Source organism: Aythya ferina (assembly GCF_964211825.1).
Source record: "Aythya ferina genome assembly, chromosome: 1".
Taxonomy (NCBI): domain Eukaryota; kingdom Metazoa; phylum Chordata; class Aves; order Anseriformes; family Anatidae; genus Aythya; species Aythya ferina.
Window position 1 is genome coordinate 121,058,118 of NC_140296.1, and position 27,461 is coordinate 121,085,578.

At 45.3% G+C, this 27,461-nt stretch overlaps 1 protein-coding gene and 1 long non-coding RNA gene across 2 annotated transcripts in view; both read right to left on the reverse strand.

Annotated features, from left to right (window-relative positions):
- Positions 1 to 27,461, reverse strand: part of LSAMP (limbic system associated membrane protein) — an 879,058-nt gene that overhangs the window by 648,429 nt on the left and 203,168 nt on the right. The gene's annotated exons all lie outside the window — the stretch shown is intronic.
- Positions 5,742 to 8,299, reverse strand: LOC311440795. The gene is made up of 2 exons (XR_014695594.1): positions 8,227 to 8,299; positions 5,742 to 5,840 (listed from the first exon to the last, which is right to left on the reverse strand). It is a non-coding gene; the product is annotated as an uncharacterized lncRNA (long non-coding RNA).

Here is a 27,461-nt window from a genome sequence, read left to right on the forward strand (position 1 = left end):
GCTTCAAAGATGTCACTCAAAAAAGAGAAAACACGCACGCTTATACAGCCAAAATTATCCTCATCATTTTGCACAGTGATTTAGAAGACAACCAGCCTGAAACTGTTGCTTAAGCACAGTACAGCCCTTTCCTGAGGGAAGAAATCTTCTCCTTTATTCTTCCTTCGCTCCTTTCCACCCACTGATTTCACCTGACAAGAAGCTGAGAAGCCATCCTCGCAGCCTTTGAACCCAGGGAAATCAGACCAAACTGGAAATCTCGCTACGGCTAGAGGAAGCAGGTGAGACTGCAGCAAAAAGTCCTGTTCCCATGCCAGAGGAGCTCCACTTGCGTGCACAGCACCAGATTTCCAAATCTGGAGTTCGCCGTGTTGAACTGCAGGCACATCCTCAGCCCACAGTGTTGCAAACCCTGATCTTCTCCAACACAAAAGCCATTTAAAATAGGTGAGGGAGGCGGGTGAATTAATTTTCCAGACTTCAGTGGGAAAGCTGCATGAGAGGAAACAACATTTGTAATGCTAAGGATTAAAAACGGCTCACTGTGGGGAATGAAGTGAGCTATGGGTCTGCTGCAGATTTCTGACATGTTGGACAAACTGTACTGGAATTCTAACCTTAAATACTTATAACTGTATTTACCAGAGTTCACGTTAGGCTTGGCCAGGACTCAGCTTGCATTAAGGTCCTTTAATGAATAGGGAACGTGCAGAGCGCTGAAGTCTCTCTGGGCCCAATAAAAGATGCGTGGGGAGGGGAACGAGAGTGGTATGGAAGGAGCTGAAAGATCACTTGGTGTTGCTTAGGCAAAGCATCAGTGAGTCCACACGAGAAGCAGCTGTGCTACCTCTAAGGACCAAGCGTGACTGATGCCAAATGCAAAGGGGAAAAGCTGATGGAATGTAAATGCAGACAAGTACAAGGATTTGTCACTCCAGACTAAGAGCAAGATATCTACAACGAGCAGGCCTATTTAAAGCCATGCTTTTAAGAAGTGCTTACGATCCCTGTGCTTTGGCCAGCAAGAGAAGACCTGGAGAGGAAGCCCTGCATGTGTTAGCAATGCAGGGGAATGAATGGGGCAGTAGCAGTGGAGGGACACAGCTTGCCTCCCACAGCACAGCCCAAGGAGTGCTATTTCCTAAATAAAGGACGACACTTTCCTCACTGCTGCAAGGACAGACTTTTTGGGAAAACCCCAGATACTGCAGGTACTGCATAGCCATCTTCCTGGCATGACAGAAAGGTGGCTGTCCCTGTAAATGCAGCTTATCTTCAACACGTCCAGAAACGTGCTCGGTTCTTTACGCTTATTAAAAGCCTCGGTAGCACCTTCCCTAACTGCTGGGTGGGAAAACCCTCGCGTGCTCAACAAACTCCAAATCAAGTGATTTGATTGACACAATGGGCTTGAACCAGAGACTTTCAGAGATAAAAGCAGAAGCTAAAGAATCACACGGTTATTCACCAGCAGACTGCAGAGCAGACTGATAACTGTGCGGGACTTTACTGATACACAGAGGCAGATTTTGAGGGGGATACGAACTAAGGGGATTGTTACTCCTTAAAACCAGTACTGCCAAGTGGAGAGGCTGCTGGAAGAACAGCTGTGATGGGTATGCGGAGCGTGCAATGGCCCATCACAGCCACATCCACTCCCAGCGCACATTTCCCGTCTTCATTTGCTGCCCTAAGCATTTGTGCAGATTTACTAAACAGTTACACAAAAATATCATGTTCTACGGCAAAGCTGACAATCTCGCCGCAAAATGCACCGAGGTTATAACGGCTTCATCTGAAGTAATGGAGAAGAAAAAGGAAAAAGAAACTGCAGTTTTCATTTTTTTCTTTCTGAAGATAGAAATTTTCTTAATATTTTTTTTTTAAATCAAAATTTTAATCCAATATCAGCATTTGGAAAATGTCAACAGGATCCGTGCTTTATTATTAAAAGAAAAATCAAATTCAGAGCAAATTCAAAAGAGAATAAAAGCAGGGCTCGATAAGGATCTAACAGATCTTTTTCATCTCTTGTTTCTAGAATCCAAGCCCTGAAAACCTTCAATTCGGTAAAAAAAAAAAGAAAGCAAGACCTAAGGATATTGCTCCAGGATTCAGGAACTTCAAAGAGGGATATAAAGAAACATCAAAGGCAGGTGTGTGCACGCATGCGTGTGCCACACGTGTCTCTCTCAGGGGCACAGCCGCACACCAGCCCCCTGCCTCGACTCCTAATGAGTTGCTGCTCGCTCCCAGCTCCCTTTTCTTCAGCCCTGGCAAAGCCAACATGCCACTGAGGTTGGAGCTTCAGTTTTGCACAGCTCTAAACATGCTCATTTGCCTAAGAGCTTTTGGGATACTCTTGACCTAGGATACAAATCCAGAGTGGGGGGTTCTTAGGGCTCCCTGGCTTTGGGACAGGTAAATCTGCATCCCTGCTACCACTGTGGTAGCGTAGGATCTGAATTTCATCTCCCGTATCTCAGGCAGGTACTAACTGCCTGATATGTCATATTCTCAAATTTAGAATAAAACAGCAGTTGGAAAAAAAAATCATCAAAACTGGTACGCTTATATAATACAGCCTTAGCATTATTAAAATCAACACCTCCCAATCAAAATTAAAGAATAAAATGAATGGCACCAACGAACCCAACTGTTCCCAGCCAGCTCTTCCAACATAAAGTCCTGTTACTGCCCTGGCTCTACTAACAAGTGTGCAAAAACTCATGTTGATTACAAAGTGCCTGTCTCAGCAGAGGCCTTACGTCTGCCCGTGGCCTTATCACTGAGTTGTGCCTGCTTCTGGCCTGTACCTCTGCTGGTTGAGATTAATGAATTGCTATTCACCAGGTAAGCCTCACTTCAGCTGAGATTCTTTTGACAGCCATTAAAAGCTATGCTTTTTTACTATTTTTTTTATTTATTATTATTTTACCACTCATTTGTTACACTGCTGTGAACACAGAAGTGGAGTGGCAGCTATGAATTCAGCAATCATCAAGTCTTGGCATTGATCAAGGTGAGCATTTTCATTCAAGCATTCTTAAGACTCTTGTCAGAGCATGGCTGCTTCCTTGCAGGCTTCCAATAGTCTCGCTGTGATTTCTTTGGAATGAGATAAAAATAGTCGTTATTGATAAAGAATACTGAAAACAAAACAGTAGGTTTTGCCTGGAGAATTAAGGCAGTCCAATCATGGGAAGTGCAGTCGGGTTTATAATGCCAACGTGAAGGCTGCTCTATGCCAGCCTGATAGAGCCATTAAGCATCTCAAAACAAGAATGGACTGAGCAGTGAGGGGGAGGTTGGAAGGGAGAAGTGGGCAGAAGGAGCAGAAAGCATTCCCAGCTTTAAATCTGAGACACAGATTCATTATAACCCAGAGGAAAGGATTCAGAAGCTTTCCTTTAGCTGAGACAAATGCTCTCCCAGCCCCAATATGCCTAGAAGGAGCGAGGACGCTGTATGTGGACGAGTGGAAGGAATGCAGGTGCTATTAAGCTCTTCACAAAGAGATAGATGGGGCCCTACCCTCAGAAATTCATAGCCATGCCGTGCACCACCATTTAGCTCTGCAGTTCTGGTTGGATCATGTTCGAAGAAAAGGTCAACCCCAAAGTCACATCTGGCTTTAAAGCCAAAGAAATCCCAAGAGTGGGTACTCTGAATCCCAACACTAAAGTCAATGTTAGGAATGCAAATAGGAAGAGTGCTCCTAAAAGGCATATTTGGAGGATGGCCAAAGCAAAAGAGCCTGATTTCCTCCAGCCCCCCCCACGACATAAATCAGTCACGCTGCTTGAGAAAGTGCAGTACCAGTGGGAGCCGGGCCCAGGCTGCGAGATACAGCCAGCTATGCTCAGACACCTCCCAGCAGCCCTGGAATTTGCAGGTTAAAGGACAACGTGATTACTGGCAGAAGCAGGAAGAACTTCACACAAGTCACGGTGTTAATGCTCTGTGTGCCTGCTCTGAATTTCTCCCTTAGCACGAGAACTTTGAGGCTAATTTCGCCATGGCTCGCGGGATGAATGTTGTCTCTTTTTTTTTTTTTTTTTCCTGTGTAGAAATTATCTGGAAACGGTGGGTTGCTAGTTTAGTTTTATGAGCTACTAAAACTATTCTTTGAATAATAATTGGCCTGAAGTTCATCCGCTGAAAGAGTTCAATATTCAGCATTCAGCTCAGGGCAACAGAGCATCGGCTGTAGAAGGGGAGGGTTGGGGGGGGGGGGAACGACTCCCTCCAGAGTCACGGCCACGCCGCATGTGGCAAACCAAGTTTAAAATAGCTGCAGACCGAGAGGAGATCTGTCATTGGGAAATTACTTGTGCGCTGTTTGAAGCAGCCGTTAACCGTGCAGCAAACAGATTCTGCAAATCGAATTGCTGTGTGCAACACAACCTGGGACTAATGTAACCTCCCGCTTCCGATTACCGGGACAAGCTCTGCAGCCTGCCATCCACAGAAACTAATACCAAGGACTAGGGAGCGGTGAAAGTTTTATGGAAGACGGGGAGACAGAAGCCGGTCTGGATGATTAAAATTAAATCTCCAAAAGGAATTGATTGTCTCTCCTTGATGCAGAGCGCTAACTCTAATAAGATCTTTCATCATAAGAGGCGTCTGCAACTCTGGCACCGGAGGAGAAAGCAATACTGTGAATTTCTAGCCCATGAGAGTGTGAATTTAAATACAACTGGATATGCATTTGCGTAGCTGCTTTTGGGCTGCAACCAAAAAGAAGGAAAAAAGAAATTTCAGCTGATAATACAGCTTATTGAAATGGTTCCACATGGTAAGTTAGACACGACAAAAACAACGCTAAGATGAACAAGCCCACTTTGCTTTGTCTTCCTACTAAATTAGCCGTTCAGTTCCATTAAAAGTGGAAATTTCTGCCTATGCTGGACAGGCACCCTCATTGCCAGTCGAGAAAGGAGCCCAGGTTCAGCCATGTCGAGATCCCTTTAAAACAGCAGGACTGGCTGAAGGGCTCAGCCATGGCGTGCTCTTTTCCTGCCTTGTGGGGAAGTCACTCTTTCTCCCCTACACACATAACAATATTTCCTCGTGCTTTAATTCTTGTACCTCTCACAAGGCTAAAAGCGCTGGACTCAGTCTCTCTGGGTAGGCAGGATATTGGCAGCTCAGTCCGCTGGCAGCAAGGTGAATACCCTTAGGAGGTGTTGTATTGCTGGTGGTACTGCCTTTTACATCTGCAGCAATAAGGGTAGCTCTGTGAAGCTTGCCTTCTCTGGCCTTTTCTCACAAGTCACTGCTGTGAAAGGCTTTGCTTTGGGCCAAATGAAATACTTTGTGTCAAGTGAAATGATGTTTTCCATCTTTTTTTTTTCCTCCTATATGAAAAAGAGAGTTCCCGAACAAGAGGTAAACTAACCAACACAAAGGTGTGTTCAACACAAGCCAAATTTCCTATCCAACATATTTTGGCTCGGAAGCTGAACAGGAAAATATTTGCACAGCCTTAACCCTAAACAGAAGTGTTCATTAAGGAACCAGTGGCAGTTTGCACACCGCATAGGCGTTAACTTAAACTACACACATTTTAATTTCAGCAATTATGTTCCCTGGGCCTAATTCCCCCAAGTTTAATCTGGACATTTTCTGTCATCACTTGTTGTGCCCAACAGTTGTAAAATGTTACCGTGCACTATTAAACAGCTGCTGCCTTCCACAGGTGGCTGCATTTCAGAACGAGGTGAGGATGTCTCCTGTACTGCACCGAGGAGTTGTGGGGTTTAATTCATTCATGTCTGTGGACACTTCTGAAAGCTTCATTTAAAAACTGCCATATTGTACGTAGGATACATTTCCTGGCGGAAAAGAGCGCAAAGTGAAATGGCAGCTTTCACTGAGACACGCTGGACACGGCCACAGTTACACTCACCATAAGGGATACTCCTATATAGCGCACTGGTAAATGAGCATACATGAGTACTTATCCCAGGTCTAAACATTCAACCATAAGAGTTTGATCAAGCATTTTGAAATCTGAATACTTGAAAGAGTAAGGGAGAGAAGATCTGTTTCCACTGGTCCAGCCTTTGCTCACAAACCAGAGCTATGGCACACCAAGCACTTTAGTGTCTATCCTCATTGATAAATGTAAGAGAAAGCAATTTTACCATAGTCTTCCTCTGCGATATGACTGAAGGATGAAGAGGATGAGCGCTGGGGTCCTAGGATGGAGGCAGAGAGGGAGAGGAAGGAAGAGAGGGAGGAAGAAAAAAAGGGAAGCAGGGAAAGGCAGGCAAGAAGGCAAGCAGGCAAGAAGGTAGGAAGGGATACAAAGGAAAAAGAGGGAGATGAGGAGATTACTAAGGAAGAAGTGAAATTAAGGAATGCCTTAAGGACTGGATTTCAAAACTGTTTTTTGTTTGTTTGTTTAAAGACCATGGTAAAGAAAAGGAGAAGGAACTAATGTTTGTGCATGGTGGCTTTACAAAACATACATAGCTGAAAATAAGTCACGGTGCCACAGGGCATCCTGCCTTGAGGTTTTACATAGGTACTCTGTGAGTCTCCCCTGCTAACTCCTAGACCTTGGGAAGTGACATTTTGTTAAAAGCATACCCTGTATCTCCACAATATGATAGTGGATCTCCATGTTTCTTAGAAGGGTCCTTTCTGAAAAGCACAAAGAACAAGAGCTGTTTACAGGAGATTTGGTTTCCAGGGAGTTATCACAAACGTTTATCCACTGCAACAGTCCAGCATAGCTCCTTTTTAGTCCAGGGAGTATTCACTATTTGGAAAGGTTCATGAATTGTGCTGCCCAGTCTGTCTGCTTGTGCATCTCAAGCACCCAGAGCTGAACCTCAGTGCCCTAGCTATCAACTTCTGCTGTGCTGTCAGGTTGCTTTCAATGACTCGCCTCCCTGGGACATTAAAACTTCATGTTATGTTCTTGCTCTTTCGCCTCACGTATCCTTGTCCACATGCGGAAAGTTCTTGATAGTTCATTCAGGCCTTTATAATGACTACGCTCTGGCACCTGCTTTTCCTGTCCCAGGAAAGAAATGTAGCTATTGCACAGTTAGTTTGGATAATGATGCAAATTAATTAAGTAACTGAATTGAGGACTTTCTATAAAAACAACACAGAAATATTCCAGGCTCTCCACAAAGGGCAAGCAAGAGTCAAAGGCTCATTAAAGTGATTAGAAGAGGAAGAGAAGTTTAAGATCAATAGAAATATGAAAATGTCATATATTGCCCATAAAGATACAGTTCACATGCTCTGCATCTACTGCTAGCAGAGACTTGGGAGGTAAACACAAGGCTTTGGAAAAGGAAAGCTGTGAACCTAAAAACGTGATACGAGGAAAAAAGTTCATTAAGGCACCAGTGGTAGAAGTGTACTTGTACATATAACAACAGCGATTGCCTCTATGCTACAGCATCCGTGCCAAAATTATTCCAGCCTGGAGGCCAGCAGAGCTCAACCTTAGAAACAAGGTGTTTGCTTTTTTTTGTTTGGAGAGGGGGGGGGAGCGTTGGTGGTATTTTTTTGTTTTGTTTGTTTTTCCAGGCATGGGAATAGGAAGGGTTGCTGTGTTTGGTGTGTATGGTTTTTTTGTTGTTAAAAAAAAAAAGAAAAAGGAATTCAGTAACAACAATAACAAGCACAATCAGAACAGTGGAGCGCTGAGGAACCGTGGAATATGGTTTAAGCAGGAGTATGTCAGAGCCCCTGACCTTCCCCAGCACTGCTCCTATACCCCAGGCCTGCACCACCGCAGGCCTGCCTCGCGTTTCGCTCCTTGGTGCTGTGGAGCCAGACTTCCCAATCCGGCTAATTAGTGTGGCTGCGCTTGCAATAAGCCATTCTGAAGAAGACAGACAACACTGACAGGAGACAGCAGTGGGATTTCAGCTCATGGCTGCCTGCTCTGGCAACACGTGCTAGCAACCCTGCTCCTTCAGCAGAGAGGAGCGCTGGGGCAGGCGGGCTGGCTGCACCGTGCCCCGTGGGGAAGGAGAGGCACGTGCCCATCACCATCCGGAGGGAAGCCCCATGGAGAGTGGCCTGCTGTGGGCACAGATTTACACACCCTACTGCATCCCTACAGCAGGAGGGCACCGTTCAATGTACCTACAATGCACCTGCCTCAGCTCTTCACTTCAGTGCTCTCCCAGGTACACACAGGCACACACACTCATGCCCACGCCGTACTGAAAGGCACTGTGAGCTGCTAACCTCTGTCGATGGAGCCTGCCCAGGTTTTTTCTGCAATCCCCAGCACCTCACCTCCAGTGATCGCACAGCTTGGTATTTCCTTTGCAGCTCAGCAGCCAGAGCTGCTGTCTCCTGCCTCACAGTCCTTCTCAGGGGCCCTTCGTGCTGTGCACTGAGATGAACAAATGAAAGGCGAGAGAGAAGTAAGAAAGGAGGCCAGGTAGAAGTGGACAGCAGCTCATTTAGGCGAAAGCTGGAGACAGAGTGGCACACAAAGCAGAAAGGACAGGAGAGGGAAAGACAGTGAGTAGCAAGGGCTAGTGCGAAACCAAGAGGGACATGGAAAGTAGACAGATACAGAGGGAGATCAGAGTGGGAGCATGACAGAGAGAGTGAAAGACCAGAAATGGTGTTTCCATTTGTATTTTTATCTGATCCAAAAATGTGCTCACATAAAAAATGCCAGCTTAGAGAACGAACAGCTCAGACAGCGAGAAAAGTCATTTTGACAGAACAGCCAACTTACAAAGAGCTGTCTGCATAAATGATCAGTTCACACTAAACTGTGCAAGTCCAGCCCTCCTTCTGACTCAAACTATCTGCTCCTGGCTTTACTCGCACTCCTGACTGGAATAACTGGGCCACCACCACCACACCACGGTGGCTTCTTCCAGTTTTCAGACTCAACCTACCATGGCATCACGCTGGCTTATGGAGATACGCCAGTGCTCCGAGAGCAAATGCGGGACCTTCTAACCCAGCTGGCATTGCAATTTTCTTGATAGACATGGCCTGGATTTGTTTCAGGTTTTGTTTAACCTTAATAGCTTTACCCTTGAAAGATTGGAGGAGAAGAGGCAGTCTTAAATTGAGAGGAGAGAGTCAATAGGCCTCCTTTCATTAGATAATGACTCTGCCTGTACTGTACTCAAGATTTAACTCTAAGCCCCTTCCATGAAGTAAAATAGTTTTGTTTGGGTTTGTGTGTGTGTATTTTAAAAGAAGAAGTAGATCAAATTCAAGAAAGTGCTGAACACTCCTGCCCTTTGCTTTGTTGGTTGTTTGTCTTTACTGGCAACTGGCCTCCCTGCGAGAAAGCTGGCTTGTGGATGAAATGAAATACAATACAACTGTATTTTGTATAGCATCTCTCAAGTAAACAGGACCACAATTGCTCTGCAGGCTAAGTGATAAATAACAGCACAGAGAGAAAGGAATCAAGAAGCAGAAATGACGGAAGAAAACCAGCTGCTTCCAGAGGAAGGAAGAAAGGCTTTGGGCTGGGAAATGCTGGTCACAGGCTTAGCTCTTAGGTCTGCCACCAACTTCATGTTTTTGACCTTGATCAACCCGCGTGACCTTACCTGCCCTGAGTATCCCATGCATGACTTCTGGTTATTAACTCTACCCTGTCTCGGGAGGAGATGAATGCACCCGTGTCTGCGGGGTGCTTTGACACTACCTAGGCATGGGTTCAAACAGCTGGGTGGGCAGAAGTGAGCTGGAAGGGAACGGCAAACAAAGCCATTTGAATCTTTCAGGGTACCGATAGCTAAAAAGGAAACATAATACCTCGCTGATGCCACATTTAGCAAATGGTGTTGAAATAAGGAGGTGAAAAGCGAATTTTGCTGCAGAAAGGCCCGGTACGACAGGAGGAGACAGCAGCCATCGTGTTCCTTAAAAGCAGCTCCACTCTGGGGACAGCTATTAAGGAATGGAGTAGCTGCCAGTGACAGAGCTGTCTGAGCATGTTAAATATGGATAGCATGTGGTAGGGTGGTCATTTATAACCATGATACTAACAGTACACAACATATTGCTTATCGCTATAGAGGGCTGGGAAGGATGGTTAGAAAAATGCCTTGCAATCTGCTGCTGAGCAGCTCAAACATGGGAAAGCACGAGAAGTGATGACCCAAATGGCTAATGAACGTGTTTCATTACATGTTGACTATGAGCAGCAGGCTGACACAGTACTTTTCAAAATAAGAGATGATTTTGAAAGCACTTCCCATTTTTTGGAGCAACACTGGTGTCAGGGCCCCCAGGCTCTTCTCTCCCCATTCCCCTTGGATGTAGAAACCCTTCTCTATTGTGTCACTCCTAGCAGCACTAGCACTGACTGATAAAATTCCCCAGTCTCTGCTAGGGCTCAGAGTACCCCATGCTGTGACTGAGCCTGAGACAAATCCCCCTGGGACCTTCCCCTTCCTGATCCTCCCCTTGCTCAAAAAGTTGAGAGCCCCTGCAGCTACTGCTGTACCTGGGGAGGAGGAGCTCTTTCCTTCTCCTCAGTTGTCCCCAAAGCGTATAGCTGGCAAAAACGTTTACAGAGCCAAAACACTGACACTTTGGGGAAATCCTTTCTTCAGGGAGGTGAGCGCTGCTGGGACAACTCCGCACACATCCTACCTGGCACACGTGGCCCTGGCTTTTATGCTGACCTCTGCTGACTGAGGCTCTCCAGAAGAAACCGCTGCCAGTTGTCACTAGGGGGAAGAAATTTCTTTAAACGACAGGAAAGCTTTGCAGCTGACAGATCTCTGGTTTGGTCTTGGCCCTCCAGGTGAACGCACGTGTTTTTTATGCGTCTGTCGTTACCTTTCTCAGCAAAGGCAAATTAAACCATAAACAACTTCTGAGGCAACCCGGGCAGGCCTCTCCGTGTCGTCTGTGCCCTGTAAAAGCCACATCTCAGCAGAACATCAGGGTCTTCCCTCTCGGAGTCTGGCTTTGACATCCCAAATTTCAGCCACCCTCAGCAACTGCTTGGCTTCATCCCTCCCTGGCTGCACTTTGTGCTCCCTCCTCACGCAGGCAGGCAATCAGAGCATAAGCTTTCCTCCCGATCCCCTGCTTAACCCCGGGCAGACCTGTGCGGCTTTAAGTAGCATATTACAGTAATGAGGGACCATGACTACTTCTGAGAAGATGCCCTCCTTCCCATTAGTAACCCCCCGTGATAAGCAGCCCTATCTTCGCTGCTGCCACCAGTCACTCGCAGGCCGCCGGAGCTGCGGAGAAGGACAGGGCCGCCTGTCACGAAGAAAAAGTGAGAGGAGTGCATAAACTGGGGAAGGGAAGGGGGGGGAGGGAGCCAGCATTGACAGTCAAAATGCGAAAAAGATGAAATGCAATTTTTCTTCAAATGCCTGGAGACAAGACAGATCTCCTGGCTTATTTCCCCTCCCTTGCCCTCCTGCCTGAAAAGAGAAGAGGTAGTTAACATAGGAAAGCCCCTCAAATAAGCCCTGACAGCCACATATTCAGGAACTGATGGCATTTCCCTAAACACTGTTTGTAAAATGGTAATTATCCAGCAGGCAGTGACAGCTGGCACTTAGCACCGAGAGAGAACACGAGCGGACAAGAAGAAAGGGATCCTGCCGTAATTGAACAAAGGGTAAAGAAATATATAAAACATAATCAGAAAAATACAAAGATTGCTGGCTGCGCTAATAGGTCACTTCAGCTCCCCGGTTCATCTTGAAGTGATTGAGTTTGAATGCAGAATCAGACTGACATCCTCCAGTTCGCTCGGCTGGGAGCAGCACCTCCGAGGGGAGCACCGGCAGCACGAAAGCTGAGGGACTGCGCCACAAGGGTGCCCACCAGCCTTTTTGCAAAGCGTCTGGAACACCTGCTCTCCAAATTGTGCCCCAAGATCAGCTGCCAGGAAGGACAGCTTCTGGGTATGCATCTCCTCCCTGCTGCAGACTGCCCCATCAACTCAGCTATGCCATGGCATGGCAAAACAGAGCCCTTCGCTGGAAGCGTCTATGCTGGACAAAGCACCAGACAACAGCTCTTGGAGGAACCTCTTGAGCTGGACAGGGAGACAGCCATTGGAGTTGTTTTGGCCTGGATCCTGCCTGGAAAGGTTACAGCCAGGGTCCAGTACCATCCGTGTAAGTGTGATTACAATTCACAGGACGCCCATGAGTCACTGTGAGAAGCAGGCTAGCACTCCTAACAACAAATGGTGCTCAGATGAGTGTGGTCAGAAAGGACGCATAACAGAGCACCAGAAGAAGGGAAGGAGGTTTGCTTCTCTCTTCTGCACTAGGAATCAGCTCGGCACAGAGTTGAGACTATGCTTGGAGTAAGAGAGAAATGGCATGCAGATTTCTTCCCATTCTCCTTTGCCATTGCTTCTCCTTTATCACAAGGCACTATTCATGAGAAAGGTAAAATTGTCCTAATGGACCCATACAATTTTAGCATTTAAGGGCAAAATTCTTAAAGCTTCTGAACTCCTGCTAAGCAAACCGTCCTCCTTGCTCCTGCCTTACCTCTGTTTTACTGTGTCTTGCTCGTACTTGGTCCATCACAGCAAATGACCTTTAAGCTTCTTTTTGTACCCTCTTCTCCTTGGTGCCAGGCCTGTATGTTGGTAATTTTCTCAGCACCCACGCACGTTTAAAATAAGATAGATTTTCTCTGCTGCAGACAGATACACCTCTGCACAGTAATTCATTATGCTACTATCTCCAAAGCTGTTTCTCTGAGAAATATGCTTACAGAGTTGCATTAACAGTATATAGTTTTCATGACGATAACCGATGATTTGTTTGACTAGGTCTCTTATGTATCAATCTATTTTGTAGTTTGCACATGATTTATTTTGGACTGCCTTAATAAAGTTCAAATATTACTTTCTCTGGATAATCAATCCGCTTTCTTTAAACTGCTGTTAAATTCTTTCTTTAATGAGTGAGACTTTGAATAAATAATTTATCCTACAAAACTACTGATCTGAAAGTTATCAATATATTTGTAAATGGACGAGCAGAAGTAAATTGAAAAGCGAGATTTTTTTCCATTGGATGACATTAAAATATATTCATGTTTCCAAGTACAAAGTAATTACTTAAAGCAGTAATAGAGTGTTTCTCGTAAGATGTATTAAAGAAACACCAACAATGAAATTGCTAATGTTGCAATTTAATTATAAACCCTTCTATATGCCAGCACATCTTCACTATTACTTTTGTTGCCATTCTTGATCTGTAGCATGTCATCTAACACAATTTACTATGTGCTGTGTTTTTTTTACAAAATACTTTCTTCACTTCTGTTCATTTACCATATGTGGGACAGCACAGAAGCACAAAAGATGCTGCACAACAATGATTAAGATTAAATAATAAAAGAGAGAGTAATATTGAATTACATGAAAACTTTTATATTCCTATGTAATAAAGGCTTCCTTGTACCGCATACTTTCCAGAGACTAGTAGCAAGAGGGAAAGTTGAGTTGTAATTTTGGGATGTAATTTTAGTGTAGCCATTATAAGGTAGCACCAGATGAATTCTGAGTAAACACGCGTACTCGTTCTCATTATTAATGTATTTACCAGAGACTCCTTGTTTCCCTGTGAGGTCTCACATACAGTCTAGCTCAGCTATTTCCCAATGTCAATGTGCCTAAGTTCAACAGTTTCTTGATACAATGGATTGCTTCACTGTTTAAGACCAGAAGGGAAGAGCTCACATCACACACAGCTTCTCCCTAGGGGATGCAGGCCTTGTATTTAACCCATAGTTTTCCCATTTCTTAACCAATAACTTGTGAGAGGAGCAACTAAAGTCTTTTAGAAATACATCTGATGTTGATTTGAAAACTACAAGTGATATAGAGCTGAACACATCTTTGGCTGATCTGATGCAGTTTATGAAGTAAATTCAGAGAATACACAGATGTCACTTGGCTTTGGTAACTGTCCAAGCACGCTCACTGGTGCTGGAAGAAATCTCTTCTGGTTTTGCCCTCTAAAATCCACCTGGCATTCAGCATGAGTACTTAACATGTATTAATTTAATAAAGCACTCCTAATGCTGCCTCGAGTTCAAGAAGATGCAGCACATCACTGTCAGAAAGGTCTTTGTCATTGCCAGCGAGCTATTTGCGTTGTCTCTGCTGGATGGCTGGGACAGCCTGTTCAGGTCTTGTGGGAAGCTTGCAGAGAAAGGAGGCACAAGGTTAGACACAAGGAGGGGGTGCTGGCCAGCTCAGGCTTGTCCTGGGCATGGTCACAGAGTCATTTAGGTTAGGAAAGACCCTCAAGATGATCAAGTCCAGCCATCAACCTGACCTACTGAGTGCCGTCATACCCCATCATGCCCCTCAGTGCCACCTTCAGATGTCTCTACAGCTTTCAGACCAGAACTGGGTGATTGTCAGCAGTTCTGATCGTAGAAAAAAAAAATCCTCCTCCTAACCAGCACTTCTCCATGCGCAGCTCTCACCACAGGACAGGCAGGAGGTGGGAAACGCAGGGAGCATGAAGAGGGGTGAGTGTATACAAGCTCAGGCGCATGTACATCACCAGGAAAGCACACTGAAGGATACGTGAAATAAAGACAAATAGACAAGAGGTCACATAGAAATAAAGGGTCAGAAAGAAGCAAATGTAGAAATGTAAGAGAAACATATCAAGGGGGAGCAAATGAGTAAGAAAGAAAAAGACAGAGAGAGAGAGAGAGCTTGGACTAACAGGCAGTACCAGCCAGGAGACATCTGAGCCGCAGATGCACACGGAAACATTAGGCATCAAGTGCAAACATTCGCACACACAGTACCGCACACTGAATTAGGCACAAATGACAAATCACAGACTCATTTGGGTGAGAAAAGACCTCTGGTGCATCATCCAGACCACTGCTGCACATTGTGGCAGGTCTGATTACACCTAAACCATCCCTGACAGATGGGTGACTCATCTCTGCCTTGAATATCTCCAGTGCTGGTGCCTCTACTGCCTGCTTTGGCAGCCTGCTCTGTCACCAAACTGTTGCTAGAGTTATAAAGTTTTCCCACATATTTTTTAACTAACTGTTCCCTGCTGCACCTCAAGACCATTATGTCTTCTGCCTGTTTGTACCAACCACCGAGAAAAATGGATCCCCATCCTCTCAGTAGTGCCTCTTTATGGATTTGCAGACAGTGATTACATCTCTCTTCACACATCTTTCCTCCTCAATGAACATATACCAGCCTCCTTAATCTTCTCATTTACGCTATACTTTCCAAACTTATCAGCATTTTTGTCACTTTTCCTGAAGCTTCTTCCAACACATTGCGGCTCTGGGGCCTGGAGCAGATAACGTGAATTCAGCTCCCTGCCTCTTACCTATGCCACGTCCAGTCGTGAAAGGCTGAGGACTGGTTTTGTTTCCTGAATACCAATTGTTTCCTAAATATCTCCCTCCTGAAAGATTTTGTCACACACAGACATACACGCACATAAACACGTATTTTATATATTTATAGGTAAAATAAGTGCCTTACCTAGTAGCAAACCCAAAACTAAAAGGTATCTTAAGAGACAGCTGGGCCAGCTGTGATGAAGGATATCTGAAGGAGTGGAGAATGAGGAAGATGATGGTGTCACTTTATATCCTGGAAGAACTCCTATTTGATGGTACCCTGACTATGGACTGCACGTTGAAAATGAGGACATCCCCTTGCTGTCCCCAAACCCAAACATTATTCAGGTCCACGTAGTCCATATCCATTCATCACGCTCATTTGTCTTCTGGGCGCCTGCATACTGCATCCATCATCCTCACCTCCTCGTCTAAAGCCTCCACTTAAAAGATCTGTTTGGCTAGTTCTCAACAGGTCTGCCCCCCTGTCGTTAAAGTGATGTGCATGAATGGTTTCTGCACAATGCAAAAATGGCTTCGGCACTGTGATTTTAGTTGCAAATGGATAACCTACATGGAGAAAAAAAAAATCGAGAAAGGAAGCACTGAGTAGGTCATTTGAGATATTATGCAGCTGCCTTCAATTGCTCGCTTTAGGTTCTGAAAAGCCTCTTGGGGGTTGAATTAGAAGATGGACCTTTAAAAACATCCGGAGACAATATTCAGTAGAGCCCCCAAGAATGCCATAGCATTTCCTTTATGGATTTCACGGAGAGAGCAAGTCCCAGGTAAAATGCATAACAAACACAACACGCCAGGCCTCAGTGGAAAGACATTATGACAATGAAGGGACAATCATTCCAAAAGGTCCCCAATTTGCATCCGCAATCAGCTACCGGCACAAAAGCATGCCATTTCTATACCCAACTACCTCACCTGAGGGCGGATACCACGAAGTACTCTACCAAGAGACCACCAGGCACTCATTTGCCCCCTTCATAACGGGAGTGCGGGATGAACCAAGAGGATTTGGGCTCTGGGAGGTGTGAGGCTAGAGGCCAGGCTCCGAGAAAGCTGTCTGCAGCCTGTTACAGTTACAGGCTTATTGCCAATGACAGCAACTTATAAATGCTTCTGTGTGGCAGACTAATGGTCAATAATATTTCTTTTCAATACCCTACTGCAACATCAAGCCAAGCATGGAGTTTATTAAGTCTCATGGAATTTTCTATCTGTTCTGGATGCTGCAGGTTTTCTTGCCCTGCTTGCATCAGCCCTAAAAGAAAATCTGAAAAATCAGTTAAGAAATGGAGAAGCATCTCATTCCTCACAACGGAAAGAATATGAGATGTAAAATGTCATCGCTTTGATGTGCTGGCAAACTTCCTGGAATCAGTCGACCAAAGATAACTATGTTTATAAATATTTGGGATATGAAGATACTGTATATAAATTGCATTTTTATTATTATTATAAAAGAGAGGGTTTTTATTAAAAAAAAAAAAAAATAGCTCTGCAGTGTATTCTAAATATATACATTACGGTGTTTTGTGCTGCGCATAGCAAGTTGCTAATGGGGTTGGGGGACAACGATGACTGAATTCCCCTTTCTCCCCATGCCTTGAGCAAAGCACAGTGGCTATTCCCATCTCACATCTCCCAGCCAGAGCTGCTAGGAGGCTCATGAAACAGGACCGAGTAGCCCACAGCTAGGGCAACATGGGCCAGAAGCACTCTGAAGATACGATCCCTCCATCGTAAGATTTTATGCTGCAGACTTGTTCCCCCAGTACCTAAGAATCTCCCATGTAAAATCAATAGCAATAACCAAATCCCTAGTAGACTCCATGGAGTCTCTCAACAATATAGCCGGGGCTGTGCTGGGGGAACAACTGGGGACGGCTGCAGCTTGTTCCAGCCTCTCCCGGCAGGTTTTATTGCAGGGAGAGGCTCAGGACTGCTGCCCGCCAAACTCTCGCAATCCAGATAATTGCTTTTCTATTTTTTTTTTTTCAATTTTTTTACAACAGATATTTCATTCTTGTTAAGACAGGAGAACAGCCGAAGTGCGATCCGAGCTGCTCCCACACCCACGCACATTCTGCTCCCGACCACGCTCCGCCAGCCCGTGGTGGCTGTCCCCCCGCAGCATCCCCTGCCCCTCTGTCCCATCCACACCTCAGGGACCTCGGCCACAGCTCACGTACCACCTCCACTGTCATCTGCCATCTCTTCTGGATTCCCTCCTTCCCCGTTATTAACCATGGGAACAGACAGCGTGCCACAATGCATTCTGCTTTCCGAACCACAGCTGAAAAGACAGTGTTAGCCCACTGGTAAACCAGACTGCAATCTATTGAGCTGACTACAAGCTGCCTCCACCAAAGAGAGGTGAACAATTAAGGTACAATATTCACAATAAGCACCCTGCAGAGAACTATCTCCTTGTCCTTTGAGCCCTGGAGTGGTGGTGGTGGTTGGCCTCAGCCCTGGCAGGCCATTGCCACCCACCAGAAGGGTCTCTACAAGAACCTTTCAAGCATCTTATGGTGGCTTTGCACCTTCAGCTTCCTTGACAAATAACCATTCACTCCATATCCTGGGGCTGCAGGGACCTGACTTTTACCCTGGCCAGCCACTAGCTCGTGACAAGCACCAGCATTTAGGACTTTCAGTCCACATGTTAAGATGCCTTGCATAGATACTGGATTACATACCCAAAACTGCTCCCAAAGCAAGGGCAGAGAGCAGTATGTGGAAACATTTGGAGACAGCTCTTACATCACTCCCATGCTATAAAATCTGCCTTGTGTTGCATTCTTTAAGTGCTGGAAGAAAAATGCTGCTCACGCTCATATACAGGCTTATTCGTGTTTGGGGGAAACAGGATTGCCAGTATTAAAGATCAACCAGCCCTCAACGGGGCTCAAGGTTTGGAGAATCGTGCCTCGTTCGCTTTTTCACTGTAAATGTTAACTAAACAGAGCTCTGATGAGAGGTGCCAGCTCAACAGCCCGGGAGACTAACCCGCCTAATCCTTCTCTCAGTTGTAACACAGTGAGCCCGGAGTAAGTCTGACTGTAACCAGCTGAGCCACTCCAAAACTGTAGCTAGGGATGGATTTCAGTACCGGGACTGTCTCTTCTCATCCACAGCAAGGAGATGACCCAGTTTAACTCCACAGAGGTGCTCCTGAGGACCTCAGCAAGACCCACATTTGATCCCACAGCATGCATGGCCCATGCAGCAGCAGTATTTGCTCTCCCAAAGCTTAGTCAGCAGCGTGTCCCCCACCTCACCCATTAATACACCTCGCACTTTACCTCGATCCCTGTTGGGAAGACGAATCCTGCTTCCTAGCCTGCGTACAGTAAACTCACAATTAGCACCAAGGATGCCATTTTTCAGATAGCTGACTTTCATCTAATCACTCCCATTCAAACCAGTGTTTTTTTCATCACGGATATCAAAGGAGGGATAATTGCAGCAAAATCAAGCGCTCTGAATGAAAACACGAAGAGTGGCAGAAAGAACTGGGGTGTGCCCATGGATGGCCCCATTCAGTTGCCACTGACAGGATCATGTTAGATGCTACACCTAAAAGGATGATGGCATTCCCTACCTCCCTGGTCCCACACCAGGGTCCTCTGGACCTGTGCCGTGAAGTCACTTGGCTTGGCCTCTGCTCAAGGAATCAGGACACATGAAGAGCTCCAGGTTTTCCCTATAACTCTTTATGTCACAGCCAAGCGCCCCCAAGCCTGTAGCATATTAACCTCATTTCCCAGCTTTCCCTTTCACATCAAATTCTGGTATCTGACCAGATGGTTTTGTTCTAAAGAGAAAGAGTCTGACTTTGAACCGGTGGTTTGAGATGGAGGAGCAGACCACTTCACTGACAATCTTCTCCCTTCATCTCTGTGGGCTTTCTGCACTGCACACGTGATGATCTATGATGTTGACACCATTGTGAGGCTCCCGCTGTTTAGTAAAAGCCCTTAACAAGGGAGTGGTGTGGATCAGTGGTGTTGGATAAGATTTGGAATCGAAGCAGCGTGGGGTTGGAAGGGAAGGGTTCCTGTTCACATAACCCCCAAACCTTTGGAGATTCAGCCATCATTTAGGATAGAGGACTGGCGTGTTTCTCAGTTTGTGGTGTGAAGCATGGGTGATTTGTGGGCCCTGCTGGCCTAAAAGCTTGCCCCAAGGAAAAGCAGGACTTGAAAATTTCTACCATGAGTAGATGCCCATCACAACTGTCACTGCTCTCCTATCTTACGCCCTGAAATCTCCAAAGATAAAGACTTTAATGACCCTGTAGCCTTCCCTCTGCCATTTTTGTGTGTATGGTGTTGTCTAGAGAAGGGAGGGAGTCCCTTTTCTCTGTGTGGAGCTGTCATGTGAGCACATGCAGACCACTACGTTCACTCCTGAACATCTAATTACACAAAATATATTGACAAAAAAAAAGAACAAGAGCAGAGCAGAGCATCAAAAGTCAGATAATTAGGACGGTCAAAGAATGAAAGGGTCAAATATGCCTGTCTTGGTTGGGAATAGGAGACAGAATATCGATAAGAACAGCAAAGGGAAAAAAAAAGCAAATGTAGACCAAACGTGAGAAAAACTTCCTGACAGCAAGGCACAGCAGCAGCTTGAGGAATATCTCAGGTAAAACATTAAGCCATGGCCATAAGGCAAGCTGCTTTCTCAAGCCATTTGTGCACACCCACTCTTTTACTCACTGCTGAGGCTGGTCAAAAAAGATCTCCACCGAGGCACACAGCAAGGGCCAGGCTGTATTGGTCATGGTGTTCACCCAGCCCTGTATCAGTGCCAGATGCTTCAGGGAAGGTACAAGTATGCCACGCAGACGCTGAGCAGCCTGCTCCTCTGTATTAGGCCTCATCTTGGGTTTTGAGAGGTAGAGAAGCCTTCAACCCTACAGACTGCACAGGGCTGGCTCTCCTTCCAAGAACGCACGATCCTTAAGACAAATCTGGATGCTCTCAATGAGCACTGGTTCTTTTCCACTTTTAAGCCCCGCTGAAAGCTAGCTGTTGATGGTGTTACATTATAATGGTTTCTACAGCCAACCTGCCTGTTATAAGGGAAAAAAGACTCCCCCTTTTTCATCTGCTGGCATCATCAAACATCTCCTTGTTCTTTCCTCTGCAAACAGAAGCTCTCTCTCATGAACATGCAGACTTTTACATATCCCTTCTTCTTAGCAACATACGAGCCCTGCTGGTCCCAAACTTTCAAAGATCTTTCTCTTTGCATGCAAATCCTCCCAGGCACATCATTATTCCTCTCGTCCAGCTCTCAGCCACCTCTCTTCTAAGACAGCGTGCCCAAACCTGCACACGTTTCTTTTTTCCAGCTGAGGTTCCAGCACTGAGAATATGGGATCAACCCATACACCACCACATTAACATGCTGCAAAGCTGTCCCTGCCGTCCCCAGTCCCCTCTGCTTAACAGGTAGGCTCCTGTGGTAACACAGCAGTGCTCTGACAACGCAGTCTGTCTTCCCTGCTGCCTCCTCAACCTTTGTATTTTACATTTAAGCCGTGCATTCGTGTGCCCCACGCTTGGCCCTAATGCTGAGTGCATTCAAGAAGCGTATAAACAAAGGATGTAATTACTACTCCTCCAGTTTGGGGAGGGACACATAAATGAGTGGCCTTTTAAGGATATTCCTCTAGAAAAAAATGCGTTGTGTCTTCACGAAATCCATCTACTAGCCTTTTCCATTACAATCAATAAATCAGTTCCCTTTTTATATGGTGATGTTGGCTCAGCTGTGATTTTTTGATGGCAAAATTCATTACTCAATTGTCTCATCGCTTCCTTTCTAAGTTGAAAAACATCCATTAGCACCACTATGTGAAGCCCCATTAATCAGCTTTCGTTATAATAATGTTCTTATTCTTTCTTAGTGTCTTTATTGCATCCCACTCATCCTTGTTGTCTCATAGGAGCTTTTAATTAATGCACTAAGAACTGATATAAAGAACCAGCATTTTTTTTTTTCCTGAAATCTAGCATTTTTGGTTACTGGACAGAAATTAACCAAATTTACTCAGGAGCCCCTGTCCTAGATTGGGAAGAGTTTGCACACTATGCAGGCTGGATGCTTTAAGAGCCACCTGGTTCCAGAAAAAAAGTACAGTCAAAACAATGTCTTACTGGTTCTGAGTACCCATTGAGTACTGTCTACTGCAAAATGGTTTTTGAAATTGGAAGGATCTACCAAGCCTATCCCATACTGCTTTTGGACTTTGATTTGTTTCTTAATGTTAATCAACTAAGTGTATCCTGTAGGGAAAAAAAAAAAAAATCCTGAAGGGGGGCTCCAAAGCAAGGTGAGGAAGACTTCTCAGTTACTGAGGTCATCAAAAGTGATGTCTTATTACCCTATTTTATCCATGAACTTGAACTCTGTCTTGTCACTTAGATCCATTCCAGGCAAAACAAAAAATATGGGGCAAAACTACACTCATTTAATGCTCTTCACCTATTTTCCATCCTCTTAGTTTCTTCCTGCCTCTAAGACTTCAGAAAGGAAATGCTATTTCTACAACAGGCGTGAGTCAGAGACAGGCTACGGTAGTTGTAAGGCCCCTGGGCCTTGAGTCAAAAAATGTCTTTCTCAGTGCTACGTCCAGCAAATGCCTCTGGGAAGGCATTTCACCAGCCCTTTTCTGTCCTCTGGTCAGGCTGTCAGTGCCAGACAGGCTGTTTTCAGCCTCCTGTCCTCTTTCAGGAGCTCAAGGGCTCCTGAAAGCACCGGGCTGCTGCTGTCCTAAGGGTTTTCCCTACAGGCAGGGCAGGACTTGCTATACTGCTCTCCTCTGGTGTGCTACTTCCAGGGAGCACCACCTGCATTCATCGTGGTAGGTCTCAGCTCCAGAGCCTTTATTCAAGCTCTCAGATGCAGCTTGAGGAATTGGGAAGGAGTCACGGCACACATTTCAGAAGAGCCAGGGCGCTTGGGAGCGAGGGCTTGGTGTCGCTGGCAATTTGGCTGTCTGTATCCTACACGAGGACTCCTTTCTGCTAGAAGACAGCAGGCATTTTGTGCGGGAGCGAGCACAGCTCCTCTGGGGAGAGCTGGAGCGGAACAGCAGATGAAAACTATTTGCCTCATCCTTCCAGAGCATGTGTTAGCATCGAGCACAAAAACAGCAAATGGGGAATATTAAATTCCCTCCCTTTGTCCCCCGCGAAGGGACAAATGCAATTGGTGAACAATAGCTTTCCAGCCACCTCTAATGAAATCACCCCTTCTTCTTAAGCATTGCTCGTCAATGGAAAATTGGCATGTTTACTTCCTTCTAGGAGACCAAATGCAGAACTGCCTAGAAAAACAGGCAAACAAAGGGATATGTTGCGAGTCGATATCTCTGACAAGTCAGGGGGAAAAAAAAATGTACATGGATTATAGAATTTATCATTAAAAAGAAGAAAACCCAAACCCAAGAACTTTGCATGATACTTCAAAAGAAAAGAAGGAAAGGGGAGGTGGAGGGGGGGAGCCAAAAGAAAAGAAAATCTGTCAAGAATTTTCTCACTGCACCCAAAATGCCTCAGTGAGCAGAGATACAGAAACAAGCTAATTACTGTCTTTCTTTTACTCTCCTGATTCTGAACTCACACACAACATTTTTCACGATTATTAATAAAGGAACACTTTTATCTCTTCCTTATTAAGAGTTCTGGGGGTAGGAGTACAGTATCTGACAGATACCATATGGGATAGGGTAGGAACAGTAGGGAGTGAAGGAAGGGAAAGCAGAAGCAGGGAGGCGACTTAGCAATCCCTCCGTAGCTCCTTGGATACACGTCCAAACTTACTGGAGCTTTCAATCTAATTGGAGCGATTTCTGCTCCGCTATGCTCTTCAATATTTATCTCCCAGGCTCTGAGGCTTAGGGAACAGAGCGTGGGGTGTGCATTTATCTGAACTGAGAAGCGGCTGTCTCCAGGAGCCCCTGAAAAGGGGAGTCCAGCGCTTGGAAAGCCGGGGAAACTGCTGGACATAGCCCAGGAGCTGGAGAAGAGCTGAGCATCACCATGCCCAGGTTTGCAGCAGCCAAAAGTGTTGCAAGGGGGTGATGGAGAGGAGAGCCCCTGGCTGGGAGAGCTGGGGCTGTAGGGCAGGAGGGGGCATGGGCAGAGCTCGTGTGGGAGCTGCAGGCTGGCTGCCAGACAAAACAGAGACCGCTGGTTTGAAGGCAGGAACGAGGGGGCTTTGCATGGCTCCCGACTACGCGTTGTCCAGTTCCAGCCTTTGTTTTCAGCTCCTTGCCTCCTTAACCATCACAAAGTTCAAAAAACACAACAGAAATTCTTACAGCGCAGCCCCCATCCCCTTCGGGTACTGAATATTTTCTGAGTTTGGAAGAGCAGCTTAGCCCAGCTGCTTTGCTGAATAAGTCAAGGAAGACAGCGGGAGCCAGGAGGCATGGAGGAAGCGCACCAGCTCGCAGACGGAGCTCTGCATGTTCTACACATGACCAGTTTAAACGCCTGCCTGACTCTTCACAAACACTAAATCGCTGTCTCTCTCCTCACAGTACCATTACACATAGCCTTCACATCCTGCCTTACAAGTGCTGCAGACTTGCCCACACTCAATAAGAAGCAATGCCCCTTTCCCACTAGCAGATACTCCAACATCTTAAAGGTAATTCTTCATTACAGAGCAGGGTTTACTCACCACTGTTGTGCACAGAAGAGAAAAAAAATAAAATAAAATAAAAGCACCCAAACAAAATCTGCCCTTCTTATGGGGCGCTACAAGGTTTTAAGAACCATTTTGTGATCTGTACCTAAGGATCTTTGGATTAGGAAGCTCCACAGAAAAGAAAAAAAAAATATTGAACAACTAAATTAAAGATAGTGCATGACTTAAAGAGCCCAGACTTGATGACACAGCTGGTCCCTGCAAATCTGGTGTGATCAGTGAGATTCAGCTCTAATCCTGGCAATCTGCTCTGAAGCTGCAGGAGAGCCACAAGGAGACCCTGTCCTAGGGCAGAACCAAGGCAGAGCTGCTCATCCTGGCACTGGACTGCCTCTCCTCCTTGTCCTGCCAAAAGATGCGGCCACAATTTCAACATCCCTGGCTCTCATGATAGACGATGCTGAGAGGACTCCTTAGAAGCACTGCTCCAAAACCTGGGCTGGTTTAAAGCATCCTCTTCCTCCAGCTAGAGGTTTGTAGCTTATACCCCAAAACCAACAGAAAAGAATGAACAAGTCATGAAGCCATTTTCTTTTGTAGCAAACCATGTAAAAAAACAAACAATCAACCAAAAAAAAAAAACCACACTCCAAGTGTCACTCCCAAGCACCTACCTTACCATACTCATAAACCTCCTTGCAACCAGACTCTGGTGCCAAAGGCACACACCAGAGTTTTTCAAATAAAATAAAAAATAAAAAATGGGGCTACTCTGCTGCCACCACCAGCAGGACTACAAATACTCAAGGGACCCAGGACTTGTGTAGATCAAAATTTCCTTCTTAGGCATCCTGAAAAATCAGTGTTCATGTTCTCTTTGGATTAGTGAGGGGCTCTTACGTGGCAGAATATCTCTTTCCAAAGTACAGAGCAATCGCTGCTCTTACACAAAACAGGAGTTAACGATTCTGCTGATTTACAACCTATTTTCCACGACTACATCCAACAGTGGATCCTCAAGAGGCTTTCGCCGTACGCAAATTTGGAATACAGGACAGTGATAAAGCTATGTTTAGCTAGAAAATGAGAAAACAAATGATAGGTAGGAGTCAAACTTTCAAATCTGGGTTAATTTGTTAATGCCTTGCAACTGAGGGGAAAAAAAATAATAAAAAAAACATACTTTGACTAATTTTCTTTGAGCTATAGGAAAAAAGAATCCTCTTTGCTTTCAAAGCAAACCCAATAGGGATCAGGGCACATCAATTTTGCTAATGGAACCTGGTTGCAGCCTTAATTATTATTATCTCCCCGTAATAGATTAGCCATTTACCCAGATTATATAGACATAGTGAGATTAGATTAGATAGCCCAGGCTCCATATGCTTTTTCTATCTCCCTGTACATTATAGCAGTCAACTAACTGAATCCCTGCTTGTACTCCTGGTAATGAGGTATCTTAGGACATTTATTTTAAGCACTTTTCAGGAAAAACGGACCAAGGTTCAGGAAAGGAGGTAGTAAAAGAGGCGTTTAGATTTGAGGAATACCCTGATTTCAAAGGTGGTGGGATGTAGGACCATACTGCTCTCTTCGAGGTCAGCTGTTATTTTTACGGCAAATGAGCAGAGATGAAAACAAATACCCCAACATACAAGGCAGGCGTTCCAATCTCCTACACAGGGTCCATCTACTGCCAGCCTCCTACAAGGAAATGGGGCCACTTTAGTTAGCAAGTTGTATGGGATACAATGTCTTTGTATGAACAAACCCTGGGATTAAAAGAACAAGCTTGGATAAACCATGTGGGATTCTGAATGTTTTTAACAAGGTACAGCCAAGTTGTCCTAACTGAAAAGGCAAAAGAAGAAAATCTCTATGTCCCTAGAGGGCTTGCAAGGTTACCTCAGCTTCCCAGGAGGTTTTATCATCATGAGACGAGACAGTAAGTAGGTAAGAAAAGAAGACAACTTCTTCTGTCCTAACAAGCTTAAAATTGCACAGTTTTACAACACTGCTTACAACAGTGCAGCAGCAAAGGGAACACTGCAGATTTGGAATGAACACCTCCATAGAATCACAGAATTATAAAATGGCTTGGGTTGGAAGAAACCTTAAAGATGATCTAATTCCAAACTCCCTGCCATAGGCAGGGATGCCACTCACCAGATCAGGTTGCCCAAAGCCCCATCCAACCTGGCCTTGAGCACCTCCAGGGTTGGGGCATCCACAGCTTCTCTGGGCAGCCTGTGCCAGTGCCTCACCACCCTTACAGTGAAGAACTTCTTAATATCTAATCTAAATTTATCCTCTGTTGGTTTAAGAACATTCCCCTTGTCTTATCATTATCTATCCAAGTAATGAGCCCCTCTCCATCCTTTTCATAAGACCCCTTTAAGTTAAGAGGTTTCCCTGGAGCCTTCTCTTCTCCAGGCTGAACATCCCCAACTCTCTCAGCCTTTCTCAGAGGAGAGGTGCTCCAGCCTCTGCTTGTCTTTGTGGCCCTCCTCTTGACCCACTCTAACAGCCCAACATCCTTCTTGTGTAGGGGCCCCCAGACCTGGTGATCAGTCTGCCCAGGCAAATGTTCTAACTAAATTTTTAGTCTCTTGTTCTGAAACATCAGAGATCTTCAGACAAAGGAAAAAAAAAAAAAAAAGGAAAAAGAAAAAAAAAAGAAAGAGAAAGGACTTCTCTTCCAGAATCCTTGTCCAACAATCTCTCTTCCTCCTCCTTGAAAATATAACTGCTCACCTAGATATAGCCCTGTACAGACAAAGCTGCATTTTGAATGCTCTGTACCAGCAGAGGTTGTAAAAGAATTTGTCATCAAAGGCAGGGAAGAAACATAAATCCCTTCATGGCATCATTTGGTTTTGTGATTTGCAAGGTCTTGATTCTGCTCTGAAACCCCTTCAAGAAGAAAATCGAGAGTAGCGAACAGCAAGGACAGCACACATCGTTTCCCCATTCCAAAACCACCTGACTTTACACTGAGATCAGCTACACAAATGTTGGTGTTCATTGTGCTTATGAAAGCCACAAGAGCCTGACCACATAGAAGAGCTTTAATAGATGAATGCGCCCACACACGCTTTTATCCAGAAACTTTTCCAATTTGCTTCTGAAATTTCGGGCTTAGAAGTATCTTCGGATACATTCTGCTAACTCTTGTGGATTCTTCCGCTTGCCTCTTACGCACCCCTTATTTTGCTTCATCATCTACTTAGAGAAGTCAAGATCCTTTCCCCAGGCACTTCTCTGATGCAAATAAAACTTCAGTAGGTTGCTCTCCCAGGAAATGTTGTCAAATGTTTGGAGAAACGCTTTAAAATGGCATTTATTCAGCACAACTCATCAAGCCGCTCTGAGAAACGTTAAGTACTAAGGACAGCTGGAGAAAGGTTAGAAAA